Here is a 16,830-nt window from a genome sequence, read left to right on the forward strand (position 1 = left end):
TACAAAGACTTTATTTCCATTTTTTCCATTTCTCAGCATTTTGCCTTTCCCTTCTTTCCTTTCCCCTGCCTCTCCCACTACCCCTACCCCTTTGGACCTTTTCTTCCTATTTTGCATTATCGATTATTCATTCTAATCATTGGTACAGTATAGGTATACAATATAATGACATTCATCATTGGAAATTTGCACCTTTACATAGTCTCTCTTGGTTCTTATTTTTCACCCTTGCCCAGCCCTCCCTTCAACCCCTCCAGTCCTATTTACAAAGATTTTGTTCCTATTTTTCCATTTTCTCATATCAATCCCATTCCCTTCTATCCTTTCCCCTAGCCCTCCCACTTCCTTCCCCTTTGCCCCTTTTCTTCCTATTTCACATGATCTATTATACATTTAGTCCTTATTTACACTTTCAGTTTCTCACACCAGAGAAACTATTTGGTATTTACACGTGTGTCCCATTTATTTCACTTAAGAGTATTGCCTCAATGTGAATCCACTTAGCTATAAATGTCTCTAATTTCTCATTTTTTATGGCTGAGTAGTATTCCATTTTATAAAAAAAAACACATTTTCTTTATCCAGTCTCCAGTTGATGGGCATTTGGGCTGTTTCCAAGTTTTAGCTATTACAAACTGCACTGCTATGAACATGGGCGCACATATATCACTGTGGTATGATTCTTTTAATTCTCTGGGGAAGATCCCCAGCAGTGGAATAGTGGGGTCAAATGGGACTTCCAGTCCTAGTTCTTTGAAGTATCTCCATACGGATTTCAACAGTGGTTGCACCACTCTACACTCCCATCAGCAGTGGAGCAGGGTTCCTCTTTCCCCACAGCCCCATCAGCATTTGTTATTGGTTGATTTCATGATAGCAGCCATTGTTTCTGGAGTGAAGTGGAATCAGTGTTGTTTTCATTTGCATCTCTCGAATGACCAGTGATGTTGAACATTTTTTCATGTATTTATTTGCTATTTCTACTTCTTTGAGAAATGTCTGTTCATTTTAGATGCCCAATATGATGTTTTTATATACTGAGAACCTGAGCAAGGATGAACAGGACCAAATCTTACAAACAGTGGTTCAAATGGGCAATGCCTGTCATGAGGCCCATAAAAATGATCCAGCAGACAAAAAAGTGTTTGCCCCCATACGAAAAGATGCAGTCCCCACTGAAAATCTCCACTGGCCACTTGATGAGCCCAGAGGGCATAAAGCCAGAACACTCTTTGTCTTTTGCATTAAGAGGGGACTCAAAAACACAAGGATCAAACCAGTTATTTTTTTTTTCAGGAGATGTTACCTAAACTTTATTTAAAAAAAAGAACAAGTTTCAATATAGACACTAGACTAGCCCAGTCTGTATTTTCAAGTCCACATTCTTCATCTGAAGCATTGCATCAGGGACCACCCCGAGTCTGTAAGTTTTCAAGTTCACAGTACATGGAACCAGTTTTTCTTTTTAATTTTTTTCCTCACTCAGAGCAGCCACACACAGTGGCCGTTGACACTGGAACCTTGCATGGGCCCTTTTCCTACGAGGCCTGCCCAGAGCTGCCCTAGGTTTCTCCTCAATGAGAATTGATGCTATCATGCTATATGGATGGAAAAAAAGCAAGAAAATAAAAGCACCTGGTACAGGTTTCATGAGATCCATTCGGATTTGCTATGTCCCAAACCTGGTGCTGAATGCCACTTGTCTACTTCACGTGTTGAACAGTCTGTGGCCTTGGAATAGGTCTCAATTTGAAGAACTGTTATTGGATGCCCCAGAGTTTGATGTAATAGTGGCTCTAGTGGGCTACTTGTGGAGATCAACTTTCGGATGTGAGGTAGCAAGTAGGGGTCACAGGCCAACTGTGGGATATCAATGCGGTCCTCCTTTCGGTAGGCTAAGTATCACTGGATAAATGCCTTTGCTTCAGGTGTTATGACTGGCTTCGGTGGGAACTGCACTTTAGTAGCTTTAAGAATAGAATTCTCTTCTGCTGCTTGCCTTGCAAGCACAAGGTCCTGAGTTCGATCCCTGGTACAAAAAAAAATAGTATTCTCTTGTAGAATGTCCTGCTGGAACTGGTTGTGGCCAAAAGGCTTTCTTCCATAAAGACACTGGTAGAAGATTACATCCACTGACCAGACATCCATTTTATTTGAGATCTTTGGTGGTTCTTTCCCAACCACAAAATACTCTGGTGGTAAGTACCAATAAGTACCAGCATGCCCACCAGCATGCCATCCATGGAATTGTAGCTATCATCATCCATGATCTTGGAAAGACCAAAATCTGTAATTTTATCTCTCTACACACTGTACCATGTATTAAAAGAATATTACCTTGTTTGAGGTCATAGTGTATGATAGGAGGTTTTATTTCATTTACGTACTTTAAAGCATTCACAATCTGCACGATAATGGATTGGGCTTCTTTCTCCAACATTAATTTGTGCTGTTTCAGGTAGAAGTCTAGATCATTTCCCGTATAGTATTCTAATACTGTATAAAATGAGTCAGTGTCCAGTGAAAAGTAATCATAGAGCTTAACTATTCTGGGATGATCTAATTCTTTGTGAATACAGTATTCCCTATGTGCATGCTTGTAGTAATTCTCATCTCTCCAGTTTTTATTTAACTGAATTTTCACAGCCATATATCTTTGCTCTGTTAGATCAAATGCCTTGTAAACTTCACTGAAACCTCCTCTACCCAAAAGATGTAACAATAAGTATCTGTCATTAAGGGTTGGATGATCTTTAAATAGTGAATTATCTTCATTATGTATCCTTTTTAGTTCCCTGATATGTAAAGTTGTAAACCTTTCTAGTCTTTCCAGCTCAGCCTGGATCTCTGCTTTCTCCTTTTTCAGATGGCCTAATCTGAGTTTGAAGATTTCTTCTTGTTCATGGTATTCTGCTAGTGTTAAATGTTTCATTTTCAGTTCCATTGATCCGGTGTTTCTGCTCATTGGTTGCTGGAGGGGCCTGACCCATGGCAGGAGGTTTCCGCTTTGCTAACATTTTCTGTTGTCTTTCTATCTCTTCTTTCTGAGAATTTATCCTTTCTTGTTGCTTGGTAAGATTCTGGAAAGCATAACCATCTGTCCATTGTTCAGTAAATGAGACCCCATGTTGGACAGTAATAAAGTCACCCGATGTCAGGCGGTCCTGCATACTCTTATCTCGACATGGCATCTTCTCATTTTGACTTTTCTATGAGGAGTTTCTTGCTCGTTGTGACACATCTATTTAATCTTTGTATTTCTCTAGCATCTTTTGCTGTTTGTCAATTTGCCATCTTAAATCACAGTTGGCTCTTAATAAATCATCTGTCCTTCCTTCTTTTGTAAGTCAGAATTCTTCTAGTGCAGATATTTTTTCTATTGTGAGGTCAGACTGGGTCTGTCTGTGCTGGATGGAGATCTGCAGGAATGCTGTTGCCAGATCCCACAGAAGAGGGACTGTTTTGTTGAGCTGATACAAAAGTGAAGCAGAGGCTAGCTCCCCTTTGTGGTAATTGCTGTCAGATTGAGGTTTTGCTAGCATCACTGACATGAGAATTGATTCAGCAGATAGCTCCTCTGATGCCTCCTTCACAGCACTGCCATCTAAACCATAGAAGGGTTGCTCTATTTGCTGCAGTAAGGGATTGGATAAGGAATGTTGCAGTGAGGATCATGCAACTGGTGGAACACTTCTGCCAGGGCTGGTTCTTGGCCTGCTTCCCCCAGCAAACTCAGTTATCACTAACTTTATGTCCCCCTAGGAGTGCCCTTCCCTTGGCTAGTTTCCTATGGTTCAGCTTTTCTTTTCTGATTTCACTGGTCATTCCTCTTTTTCTCAGGAGACTCTTACTTCTTTATCACTCAAGGACCCCACGCTGCACAAACTCTGATTGGAAGACTCACTATTGAGTGGCCCTTGCATTTCCTGAGAAAAAATGGGATGGTCCAAGGGTGTGACCAACCAAAAAATGATTGAGAACAGCAGGTACCAACAGTTTAAAGTCAGATAGGTGTGGGACTGAGTCAATGAACCACTGTATGAAACCGGGCAAATCACTTAAATTCTATCTGCTTTTGTCTTCTCATCTTACTAACTCTGACTCCAGTAAACCTAGCCTCTAATAATTCCTGCTGACATGGGTCCAGGCTATGCAATTCTTCCATCATTTCTACTACAGCTGCTGCTCCCATGCTCCTCCCGGGAGGGGCTCCAATGGGGCCCAACTGTAGCAGGTTGCTCTGCTCTCAGGCCCGGGGCAGAGCCGGGGCCTCTCTTGAGTGCTGCAACCCCGGCCCAGGGGGCTGTCGCCCACACCCGGCTCCAGGAGCAGGCCGGTGGGCGGGCGGGGTAGGGGGCCCAAGGAGGGCTCGGGACCGGCCTCCTGGTGCCAGACAAAGGGCAAGGGAGGCACAGGAAGGGCCAGGCCAGGCCAAGAGGTGGAGGCTGGCTCGCTCGGGGCCACTTGGGTGTGGCATGGAGGAGCTCGAACCAGTTAATTATAATAAGCTAGGCTAGGTCTATCAAGAAAAAAAGGAACCTAACAGTTTTTATGTAAAGACTTAAAGAAGCAATAATTAAATATATCCTGACAGATCCTGCAAGTACTGTATTCAAGATAGTTCTGAAAGATAAACTTTTGACCCAGTCAGCCCCAGATATCAAAAGAAAGCTCAATAAACTCTTAGCTAACCCAAAGCAGGAAGGACTTGATGTAGACACCCTTTTAAGAGCAAATCTTTTATCAGAGAAATCAGGAAGTCCAGCAAAAGAAACAATTTTGACATAAGCAATTGACAGCAGCCTTTATGGACCACCCTGAGAAGAAAGAGGGCTCTACAAAAAAAATCATGTAGTTACTGGAAGAAAATGGAATACTTCAATAAAGACTGCCCTAGATTTAAGTCATACAAACAAATAAAAGACAAAATTCCATTCACTCCCTGTTGAGGCTGCCAAGAACTCCACGGGCATGATGAATGCCCCCAGAGATTCTCCAAAACCAAATGAGGGTTCCTAGTACACCATATTCTAGCCCCTTTAATTCCTTTTTTACCATGGGAGCCCCCAGTTACCTTAACAGTGGGGGACCAAACTATCAACTTCCTAATTGGCACTGGTGCTAGCTTCTCAGTCCTTATTTCCTCCCATGGGCCTCACTCTAACCACTCTACCATTGTTCAGGGAGTCTCTGGGCACCCCCTAGAATTCTTCTCTGAACCTGTGACCTGTTCCTGAGGCTAACTCTATTTCACTCACTCATTTCATATAATGCCTGAGATACCCACTCTACTTTTGGGGAGAGATTTCTTGTCTAAGACCCAGGTGGAACTCTTGCTCCCACCACAACAGGAGCTCTCTAATATTTCCCTTGCTAGAATCACAACCATCACAGATAGAGCACTAACCTCCATCCTGTCTTGATCCATCTAAAGGACCTTACTTCTTGCCCTCATCATAAACAATATCCCCTCCATTGAGAGGTTCAGGAGGGACTAAGAACCATTATTCAAAGACTTCTAAAACAGGGACTTCTTTTTTTTCCTTAAATTCTTTTATTGGTACATTTTAGGTATACAATATATTTACATTTCTCATTGGGAACTTGTACCTTTACATGATGTATCTTGGTTATTTTTTCCCCACTCCCTGCCCTCCCTTCACCCCCTTGACCCTTCCCTATTTATAAAGACTTTGCTTCCTTTTTTTCCATTTATTATAATTTTTCCTTTCTAAAACAGGGACTTCTTAGAGAAAACAGTCAGCTTTTATAACAGTCCTATTATTGAGGTAAGAAAAGGACCAAAAAAATGGAGACAGGTTCAGGACTTACATCACATTAATGGGACAGTAGTGCCACTCAACCTAGTACTTCCTAACCCTGTACCATACTGACCCAAATCCCAGCCTCAGCCAAATGGTTCTCTGTCCCAGAAACTCAAAGATGCCTTCTTCTGTATCCTATGGGCACCTGGGAGTCAAAAGTTATTTGCCTTTGAAAACTCCTCACTGGGGCAGGGGAACGAACTTGGACAGTCCTTCCTCAAGGTTTTTGTGACAGCCCACACCTGTTTGGATTGAGATAGAAGTAAATATCAAAGGAAGAGCCTGAGTGGTTTTACACCCAGAGTAAGGTAAATTGCACTCAAGGAGAAGGATATCTACTGTCCTTCAGTAGAGTGGATCCTTCAGATGGTAGCCACAATAAAGACACAGGAATACAAAATAACTACATAGCCAATGAGGTCTGATACAGGATGAGTAAAATCTCTTTCCACTACAATTTAACATTAATTGCAAAATGCGACAGAGAGATAAGTTTTAGTTACATTTAGAGTCACATAAGGCAAGGTGTAAAACTACTACTGTTAATAAAATGCTGTAACAACAAATCTGTCTTGAGTTACTTTCTCAGTACTAGAATATCAGGCTTTAAATTACAAATTTATTAAATTTCAATTTGCAAGTGAAAAGATGAAATATTTTAAAAATGTAACAAATGTAAGACATGTAAATGCAAATATAAAGAAAAATGTTATTTGTAAAGGTAAAGTAGTCTAGCACTGATTCAATAAAATCTACTGGAACTGTACTGGTTTGACAGTATTTAATCTGTACCTAAAAGAAAACGAGGATTAACAAAACCAAATGATTATATAATTGGAGTTCTTCAAGGGGAACTAATAGTGCTTAATAAATATTTTATTAACCAAAGCATCAAATGGCATGAGAAAACATTGAAATTGGATGGAAAATCAGAGACTTTAGAATGTTTTTGAAGATTAAAATAAATTTCTACTCATAAACTGTAGAACAAGAAGACTCTGGGTATGGTGGTGCACTCCTGTAATCCCAGCACTTGGGAGGCTTAGGCAGGAGGAACACTGCTAGTTCGAGGCCAGCCTGGGCCACATAATGAGTTCAGGTCAAATCTGGGGATTTAGCTCAGTGGTGCCACTGCCTGCCTTGCAAGCACAAGGTCCCGAGTTCAATCCCTGGTACCAAAAAAAAAAAAAAACTAAGAAAAATCTAACATCATATCAGTAGATGCACAGAAAACACAAGATAGAAAAACAAAAACCACTGACACTAAAATACAGCACATAAAATTATGTTCACTTCCCTACAGCCTCATTGTATGTGGAAAAATTAAAGAACCAACAAAAACTACTGGAATTAATAAGATACTGTAACATGGTGTACATCCCTAGCTTAGTACACAAATATCTCTCATTTAACTATATACCAACTATAAACTGAGTTAGAAATTGTTGGTATTATACCACATGCAGGATACAGAACAACACAAAAACAATTTCACACATTAAAAGCCTAGATATGATAGGGGCTGGGGATTTAGCTCAGTGGTTCTGCCACCTGCCTCGCAAGTGTAAAGACCCAAGTTCGAACCCTGGTACCAAAAAAACCCCCCAAAAAACAAAAAAACAAAAAAACAAAAGCCTAGATATGACAAATGCTCAACACTATATGTAATCAACACATGATAAAATCACAAAAAATGATGTTCAACTTGATGAATAAATACAAATTACATCCCATCATTTATTTTACTGGAAAAGAAAAAAGTGATCCAACTCTAGGTCTAGCCTTTGGACAAAAAGAAACCCAAGAGAAGGGCTGGAGATTTAGCTCACTGGTTCTGCTGCCTGTCTCAAAAGCACAAGGTCTGGAGTTCGATCCCCAGTACCAAAAAAAAAAAGAAACCCAAGAGCAGTGATTCTCTCACTGAGGTCATTCACAAATCCAACATTACAATTGGGGGCAGAGGCAGGGAGAAGATAGCATCTGGATACCATGAAGCCTGCTGGGAAAACAGAACATGAATGGGAAGCTACAAAAGTATTAAACAACAGCAAGAACAGGATGATGGGCATGAGAGAGGAAAGGAATGGAGGCCTGAACTTAAGGAAAATTAAGGTCCACAGTTCCAGAGGGACTGAATGCACACAGCTGAAAATGTTCCAGAGGTGGGATACCAATGAAGGGTGCATTCTCATGCACAATGGCAGCTTGGAATTTCAGCCCACACACATCCCATCTCAAGCTTTAAAAGGCTGAGTACCAACATACTGCTTCCACTCATACTGGGTCATGTTGTACAGGGACAAGCTTCTGCATGGCTGCAGAAGCTTGAGACAACTGTCATACCTGTAACTATAGTGCTCTTCAACAGTGGGGTCTGAGCCTGCACAGGGTGCTCTGATCCTACCTATAATATGAAGTGGAACCTGCAGTAACAGGAGCAGCTGTGGCAGCACCAGCTCCTAAGGTCAATAACTGCTGTCTATCTAGGGATCGAGAGAGGTGGAGGTGAAGTGACTGGCCATGGCTGTGCTCTGGACTTCTGGCAACTGGGACAGGCTCTGCCCTGTGTAATTATACGCAGAAGCAGCTGAGGCTGCCACTGGCTCATAGGACTGGGCAGCACAGCAGATCTTGCAGTAGGCATGGAGTGCTCCCTTGAGCTGTTATATATAATACAAGGAATCCCCATAGCTCATGGTGTAAGGCCTATCCACTGCTCCATACTACTCATTATATTGCTCAGTCAAGTCTGCCACATGGCCTGAACCATCTACTGGACACTCTTTGTACCAATGCCTCTCTTTTCCACACCCAGTCAGGTCTCCCATCCTGGGCACAGTTCTAAGCTGGCTGGTGGATAACTGCATGTGCATTAATTTGCCTCAAAACTGAGTGTTATCAAGGTCTCTAATGGCCTCCACTGAATCCTCTGTCCACTCCATGCGTACAAAGGCATAATCTTTCATGATGTCACATTCGATAACTGGACTATACTCCTCAAACTTGGCCCACAGCTCTTGGTTGGTACAAGTAGGACTGATGTTGCCCACCTGTAACTTGGTTGAAGTTTTGCTATTGTTCTTGCTGGATTTCATGATGATGTTCACCCTGTGCAGCTTGTAGTGGTGCAGGTTACAGATGGCCTACTTGGCTGCTGTCTTTTCTTCTATGTGCACAAAGCCATAGTTCTTAATGAGGGCACATTCCAGCACTTTTCCACCCTTCTTGAAGAGTGAGTGAATCTCTTGCTTTGTGGTCTCCCAGGGCAAGTTTCCAATGAACAGCTTCACCATCTCTATGCAGCCATATGGAAATCAGCAGGGTCTCTTCCTCAGATGTTTCTGACAAAATGCTAAAATGGTGGCAACTGCAGCATTGACTCTCTGAAGTGGCATATTATAAAGAGACACATATTTACACTGTTCAGGAAGCTACACTAGTTTTGGGTTCTTTCTTCAAGACTGTAGGAAAACTATCATTTAAAAAATTATTACACCATTGGTGTGAAATTTACAGAAACATATGTAATGTCTGAGGAATCCAAAATTGATTCTACACCAGTTAACGCATACTCTCTGTGGATACAAATTACAATTTTCTGGACATAAAGACAAATAGTGTATGATGTTTATTTAACCGTACATTGTGATTTTTTTTTTTCTGGTACTGGGGATCGAACTCAGAACTTTGTGCTTGCGAGGCAGGTGTGGTGCCACTAAGCTAAATCATCAGCCCATACACTGTGATCTTGTAAGGACAAGTGATTATAAATTCCCCATCACAGCTGGGCATTGTTTTCCACACCTGTATTTACAACACTCAGGTTGAGGCAGCAAAATCTAGTTCAACTCTCAGCTTATATATCACATAGAGAAACTATCAAAATTAAATAATAATACTAAAAAAAGAAAAATGGATGTAGCTCAGAGCAGATGTCCTGAATTTAATCTGAAATACTCTTCCCGTGACACCTGGATAATGCTGTTCACCTAATTTTTATTTCACAAGGTCAGTCATGATTTTCTAAGTTCCAATTTTGCCTTGTAAGACATTTGTTGAATGAACACTTGCAATAGAAGTCTCATTAGTCTAATTTCAACTAAATTTCTCAGTGTTTTTCTGGCCTGTGATCTTAACATTCAACACAAGCCAGTATAAGACAACAAAATGGTAAATTATGAAGAAGTAATCAAGGGAGCCACCAAAAAAATAATAATAATAAGAGAACAAGAAAATACAATCCAGCAGCTACTAGATAACACACTAACTGGAGTAAACTGGAGTAAACTGGAGGTAGAGAAAAGCTAGAACACAGATGGCAATTATTAGTATGTTTACAGAAATTATCTCACAACATTTTTCAAATATAAGAATTTAAAAAACACATAAATGAGGTTTCCAAAACACCAACTATGATGAAAAAAATACTCAGCAAGATATGTCCTTTGAAATTACCAAATACCAAACAAAATGATTTTTTAAAGCGGTTACAGAAAAATAACAAATCATAAAGATAGACTCATTAGAAAAACAGCAGACTTCTCAACAAAAAACTTACAGGCCAGAAGAGCTTGGGGTGCAGTATTTCAAGCCCAAAGAAGAAATAGCTACCACCCCAGTTAACATACCCACTAATGCTGTCCTTCAAACTACATGGAGAAATAAGGACATTTCATGAAAAAGACTAGCTCAAGACATATATGAGTATGGAAACAGCACTCCAGATACTCAAGAGTATCCCACCCAGAAATGATGAGATCAATAAAACTAAAAATCCCAATGAAATGAAAACACTAAGCATGGTCAATACATAAACAATAACAAAAAAGACAAGAAAATTTAAAAAAAGGAGTCAGCAACAAAAGACAGTAAAATGATAGTAATCAACATCTCTTAGTAATATGTTGTTGGGAGTAATGCTATATAATTTTAGGGGAAAATCATTTGATTAGACCTAGTTCTCCTGCCTACAGTCCAGCTATGGCATTTGAGACATAATTCCATTTTGGCCTCTGGTCACAACTGAGACCTCAATGATCCAGTGATGCTGTGATGCTCCAGGACAAGATTACACCAGCTGAAGACATCCTGGGAGGAACAAAATCTTCATCTACTCAGTTCCTCATTGTTCTTGGATTGTTACACTTTGTTTATGCCGATGTACTGAACACTCTGCAAATCATTTGGTACACCTTGTTTATCCTGATGTACTGAACTCTCTACAAGTCATTTGTTAACATCTGTTTCTCCTGATGTACTGAATAAAAGGTGCAGTAAGCTGGGGGCTTTCGTTTTTGCCACTCAGAGCAGCAATGATCAGACCCAAAGCTCAGCTTCTTCTCTAAGTCTCATTTTTCTACCTTTCCTGTATAAGAAGTTAATTCACCTTGTGCTACCATGGATCGCAGGAGACTAGGACTTAACTGCAGAGGTTCTAGTAATCTCCCCTTTTCCCTGCTCCCTGCGATATGTCTCTATGTTAATAGCTTCAACTCTCCAATTAAAAGATACAGATTGGGCCAAGTAGGGCCAAGCAGTTGCAGGCTGACCGGGACCTGCTTGCTCCGGCTTGCTCCAGCAGCTTTCCAGCAGCCACCAGGACAGGCTTTCCACCAGCCACCATGACAGGGTTAGGAGGACCCCCGCCCCGCCCCGGGCAGGCCCATCAGCTGACGGCTGGGCCAAACTGTGCCGGTGGGGCCGAGTGGGGCTGAGCGGTTACATGCTGACTGGGACCTGCTTGCTCCAGCTTGCTCCACCTGCTTTCCACCAGGTACCAGGACAGAGTGAGGAGGACCCCCCCCCACCTGGCAGCTCCACCAGCTGAGGGCTGGGCCCTGTGGGTGCCTCCAACAATACTCCACCAACCCCACCCACCCCCCACCCCGCCTCTGGCCTTTTGGCTGTGCAGCTATTCGTTTACACACTGCAGAGACACAGGGGGACAAAAGCCATTGTCCTGAGCTCCAGAAGTGAACAACAGAGAGAGTGCCTGTCTCAGACTCCCTGATGAAAACAAGCCCACTGGAAAAATGAAGGGAATCTCAGCAATAAAGGCACACCAGACCATGGTGATTGGTAAGTTGGAGGGATTATCAGCTCCCATTGGAAACTGGACTTTCTTCAGGGGAAAAGCAGCTGAAACCTGCAGTAGAAACTTGCAGAGTGCAACCCGGCAGGAGGACAGGGAGCTCAACTTGGGACTTGCAACCAGAAATCTGCCTGAATCTCATGGGTCTGGGACTAGCTTACTGAGACTCATTGACTTACAACTGCACACTGCTGCCCACACTGTCTATTGTGACAGCAGAGACACACCTTGAAGGAGGTCCTTTATTTTTTAAAGGTGATAGATTAATAACTACCACAAATTGTCATTCTTTAAGAGGTACTTGATGCTATGGTGTTGCTGAGTGTATGACTTAGGCTAAGGTGTCATGATTGATCCAAACAGTTTTTCTTCCTGGTATAATGAAAATGAGATAGCCTCAGAGTCATTAGAGACTCAAAACCTAAAGACCAGCTATATCTGTTAGACACCTCTGAGAAGCAATCATTCCATAAAGGTTTTAAATTGATCAACAAAGATACTTACAATAAACAACTTCATACTATCAACCCAGGAACTAAACCAGGGACAGTACCAAAAACAAAAATGAGAAGGCATTTAAGCAAGTCACAAACCCAGACTTCCACCCCACAAACGGCAATTTCTGGGGGAAATGAGGTGGAAAAGTCTGATAATCAACCACCTGGACACCTGAATTGATAGCACAGGAAGTAACAAAACAGATGAATGAGGCTCTAGAAAAATTCAAAGAAGAAATGATCTCCCAGATATCTACAGAGACGGTGAGCAGAGTGAAAGACATGATTACAGGATCTAGAACAGAAACTAATAAAAAAAATAGATGAGCTCAGAAACATGCTGGAAGCCAGGAATGCCCAGCATAAGAAAGAAATGGAAACCATAATCGCCCAACATAAGAAAGAAATGAAATCCATGAAACAGATTCAAACAGATATTCAGGAGATTAAAAACTCCATTGAAAGCATGCAGAGCAGATTAAGAGAATCTGAAGATAGACTATCAGATATAGAAGACAGGATTGCAGTGAAGGACCATGAAAACAGAGATTTCTTAAAAATAGTAAGGGACCATGAGAAATCAATTCAACAGCTGCTAGATGATGCAAAGAAGAATAACATAAGGCTGATAGGAGTCCACAAAAAAACAGGAGAAAGTACAATTGACAGAAAAAAAACTGTTCACGGGCCAGGGATTTAGCTCAGTGGTTTCACCGCCTGCCGTGCAAGCTCAAGGACCCAAGATCAATCCCCAGTACCAAAAACAACAACAACAACAACAAAAAACTGTCCACAGAAGTAATAGTAGAAAACTTCCCAGACAGAGGAGAATTGGACATACAGATAAGTGTGGCATATAGAACTCCACCCAGCCATGATAAAAAAAATTCTACACCTAGACATATAATAGTCAAGATGCCAGAAACTCAACATCAAAATCCTACAGGCAGTTAGAGAAAAGAAACAAATCACCTATAAAGGAAAGCCCATAAGAATCATGGTAGACTTCTCAACACAAATCCTCAAATCAAGGAGAGTCTGGAGTGAAGTATTTCAAGCCCTAAAAGAAAAGAACTTCCAACCTAGACTGTTGTATCCTGCAAAATTATCTTTCAAAATTGATGGGGGAAATTAGATACTTCCATGACAAAGAACACCTGAGAAATTTCATGAACACCAAACAAGCACTCCAAAAAATTCTAAGCAATATCCTAGAAAAAGGCAACAAAGGTCACAACTCCATGAGGCTAAAAAGAGGGAAGCCACCAGGCAAGGTAAGAAACTAAAGGGAAAGGGGAAAAAAGAAATAAAAGCCAACAACAGTAAAACATCATGAAATGGGTGAGTCAACATCTATCAATTACAACTATCAATGTTAATGGCCTCAATTCACCAATCAAAAGAAGTAAACTGACAGAATGGATTAAGAAGCAAAACCCAGCAATATGTTGTATAAAAGAAACACACCTAACTCAAAAAGAAATTCATAGACTGAAAGTAAAAGGATGGAAAACGGCTCTCGACATGACAGGAACCCAGAAAAAAGCAGGGGTAGCAATCTTACTTGCAGACAAAGTAGATTTCAAACCAAAACTAATTAAGAGACAAAGATGGTCATTACATCCTTGTGAAGGGAACAATCGAAGAGGAAGAGATGACAATCCTAAATATATATGCATCAAATACGAATGCCCCCAACTATACAGAACAAATATTAATGGACATGAAAAACCAAATAAACACTAATACAGCTGTAGTGGGGGACCTCAATACCCCACTATCACAAATAGGCAGATCATCTAGACAAAAAATTAACAACGAAATTCTAGAACTGAACCAAGCTACTGAACAAATTGACTAAATAGATATTTACAGAGTGTTCCACCCCACAAAATCAGAATACACATTCTTTTCTGCTGCACATGGGTCATTCACCAAAATAGACCACATGCTAGTTCACAGGACATGTCTAAGTCAACGTAAAAGAACTGAAGTTACCCCCTGGATATTATCAGACCACAGTGCAATAAAATTGGAGATCAATAACATGAGAAACTGCAAAACTCCCACAATCACCTGGGAATTGAATAACACCCTCCTGAACAACCAATGGGTCACAGAGGAAATTAAAGAAGAAATTAGACAGTTTCTACAAGTAAATGATGATGCCAGAACAACATTTAGGAATCTATGGGACACAAAGAAAGCAGTTCTAAGTGGGAAATTCATAGCAGTGAATGCCCATATTAGGAAAACAGAGAGCTCAGATAAATAATCTAATGCAGAACCTCAAACTCCTAGAAAAAGAAGAGAATAACAAACCCAAACCCCTCACAAGAGAGGAAATTATAAAGATCAGAGCAGAAATCAATGCAATGGAGACTAAGAGAATGATACAAAAAATTAATGAATTAAAGAGTTAGTTGCTTGAAAGAATAAAATCGACAAACCTTTAGCCAACCTTCTCAAAAAAAGGAAAGAAAAGACTCAAATCCATGCAATTAAGAATGAAAAAGGTGAAATCACAACAGAACCAGCAGAAATCCAGAGGATCATCAATACCTACTTTGAGAACCTGTATTCTAATAAAATGGAAAACACAGAAGAAATGGACAGATTCCTAGATACATATGAATTGCTAAAGTTAAATGAAGAAGATATAGAAATTCTAAATGCCCCAATGACAATGAGTGAAATTGAAAATGTAATAAAAAATTTACCAACAAAGAAAAGCCCAGGTCCTGATGGTTTCACTGCTGAATTCTACAAGGCATTTATAGAAGAACTAATGCCATTACTCTTTAAATTCATCAAAGAAATTGAAAGGGAAGCAAGGCTTCCAAACTCATTCCTGGAAGCAAGTGTCACTTTGATTCCAAAACCAGGGAAAGACCCAACCCAAAAAGAGAACTACAGGCCAATCTCCCTAATGAACATAGATGCAAAAATCCTCAACAAGGTACTGGTAAACAGAATACAGAGGGTCATCAAGATCATATACCGTGACCAAGTTGGATTTATCCCAGGGATGCAACATCCATAAATCAATAAATGTAATACACTACAGTAACAGAGTCAAGGACAAAAACCATATGATCATCTTAATAGATGCAGAAAAGGCATTCGACAATATCCAACACCCATTCATGATAAAAACACTACAGAAAATTGGAATAGAAGGTCTTTATCTCAACCTGATTAAGGCTATCTATGAAAAATCAACAGCCAACATCATACTAAATGGTCAAAAACTGAAAACTTTCATGTTAAAATCAGGAACAAGACAAGGATGCCCACTATCACCACTCCTGTTCAATATAGTTCTGGAAACATTAGCCACAGCAATTAGACAAGAGAAAGAAATAAAAGGAATAAAGATAGGAAAGGAAGAAGTTAAACTGTCATTATTTGCTGATGATATGATACTTTACATAGAAGACCCAAAAAACTCTACCAAAAGACTTCTGGACTTAATTGACAGATTCAGTAGAGTAGCTGGATATAAGGTCAATGCTCAAAAAACAACAGCTTTCTTATACACAAATAGCAGACTCACTGAGAGAGAAATTAGGGAAATAATTCCTTTTATAATAGCATCTAAAAAAATGAAATAGCTAGGAATCAAGCTAACAAAGAAAGCAAAAGACCTCTATGCTGAAAACTACAGCACCCTGAAAAAGGAGATGGAGGAGGATATAAGAAAATGGAAAGACATCCCTTGTTCCTGGGTAGGAAGAATCAATACAGTGAAAATGGCCATACTTCCAAAATTGCTATATAGATTTAATGGAATGCCAATTGAAATTCCAACAATATACTTCACAGAGCTAGAGAAACCAATCCAAAAATTCATTTGGAACCACAAGAGACCTAGAATAGCAAAAGCAATTCTGGGCAACAGAGACATGGCTGGGGGTATCACAATCCCCAACTTGAAGCTATACTACAAAGCTACTGTGATAAAAACAGCATGGTACTGGCAAAGAAATAGACCCAAGGATCAGTGGAATAGATTAGAAGATGCAAAAACAAATTCAGACATACTCAGCCACCTCATCTTTGACAAAGGAGCCAACCACCATCATTGGAGGAAAGATCGTCTATTTAATAAATGGTGTTGGAAAAACTGGATTTCAACCTGTCAGAGATTAAAACTAGACCATATTTATCACCATGCATTAAAGTAAGATCTAAGTGGATTAAAGATCTAAATATTAAGACAGAAACACTATAAACTTGCTGGAAGATAAGTTAGGTAAAACTCTTGAAGATACTGGCATAGGAAAAGACTTTATGAACAAAACCTCAGCAGCACGGGAACTAGCAGGAAGAATCAACAACTGGGATTTTGTCTTATTGAAAAGCTTCTGCGCTGCAAGAGAAACCACCAACAGAGCTAACAGACAACCTACAATGT

The 16,830-nt window shown here is 40.3% G+C and overlaps 1 protein-coding gene and 1 pseudogene across 2 annotated transcripts in view; both read right to left on the reverse strand.

Moving 5' to 3' along the window:
• The window catches only part of LOC101696994 (zinc finger protein 124), a 49,045-nt gene that overhangs the window by 12,593 nt on the left and 19,622 nt on the right, over positions 1–16,830 (reverse strand). The window lies entirely within an intron of this gene.
• Positions 572–4,058, reverse strand: LOC101696628 (serine/threonine-protein kinase tousled-like 2; annotated as a pseudogene). Its single transcript, XR_015447384.1, has 2 exons — positions 3,748–4,058; positions 572–3,632 (listed from the first exon to the last, which is right to left on the reverse strand). The product of XR_015447384.1 is annotated as a serine/threonine-protein kinase tousled-like 2 (transcript).

Source organism: Heterocephalus glaber, unplaced genomic scaffold, assembly GCF_053883595.1.
Source record: "Heterocephalus glaber isolate CG9 unplaced genomic scaffold, H.glaber_assembly_v1.0 deba00001757, whole genome shotgun sequence".
NCBI lineage: Eukaryota > Metazoa > Chordata > Mammalia > Rodentia > Bathyergidae > Heterocephalus > Heterocephalus glaber.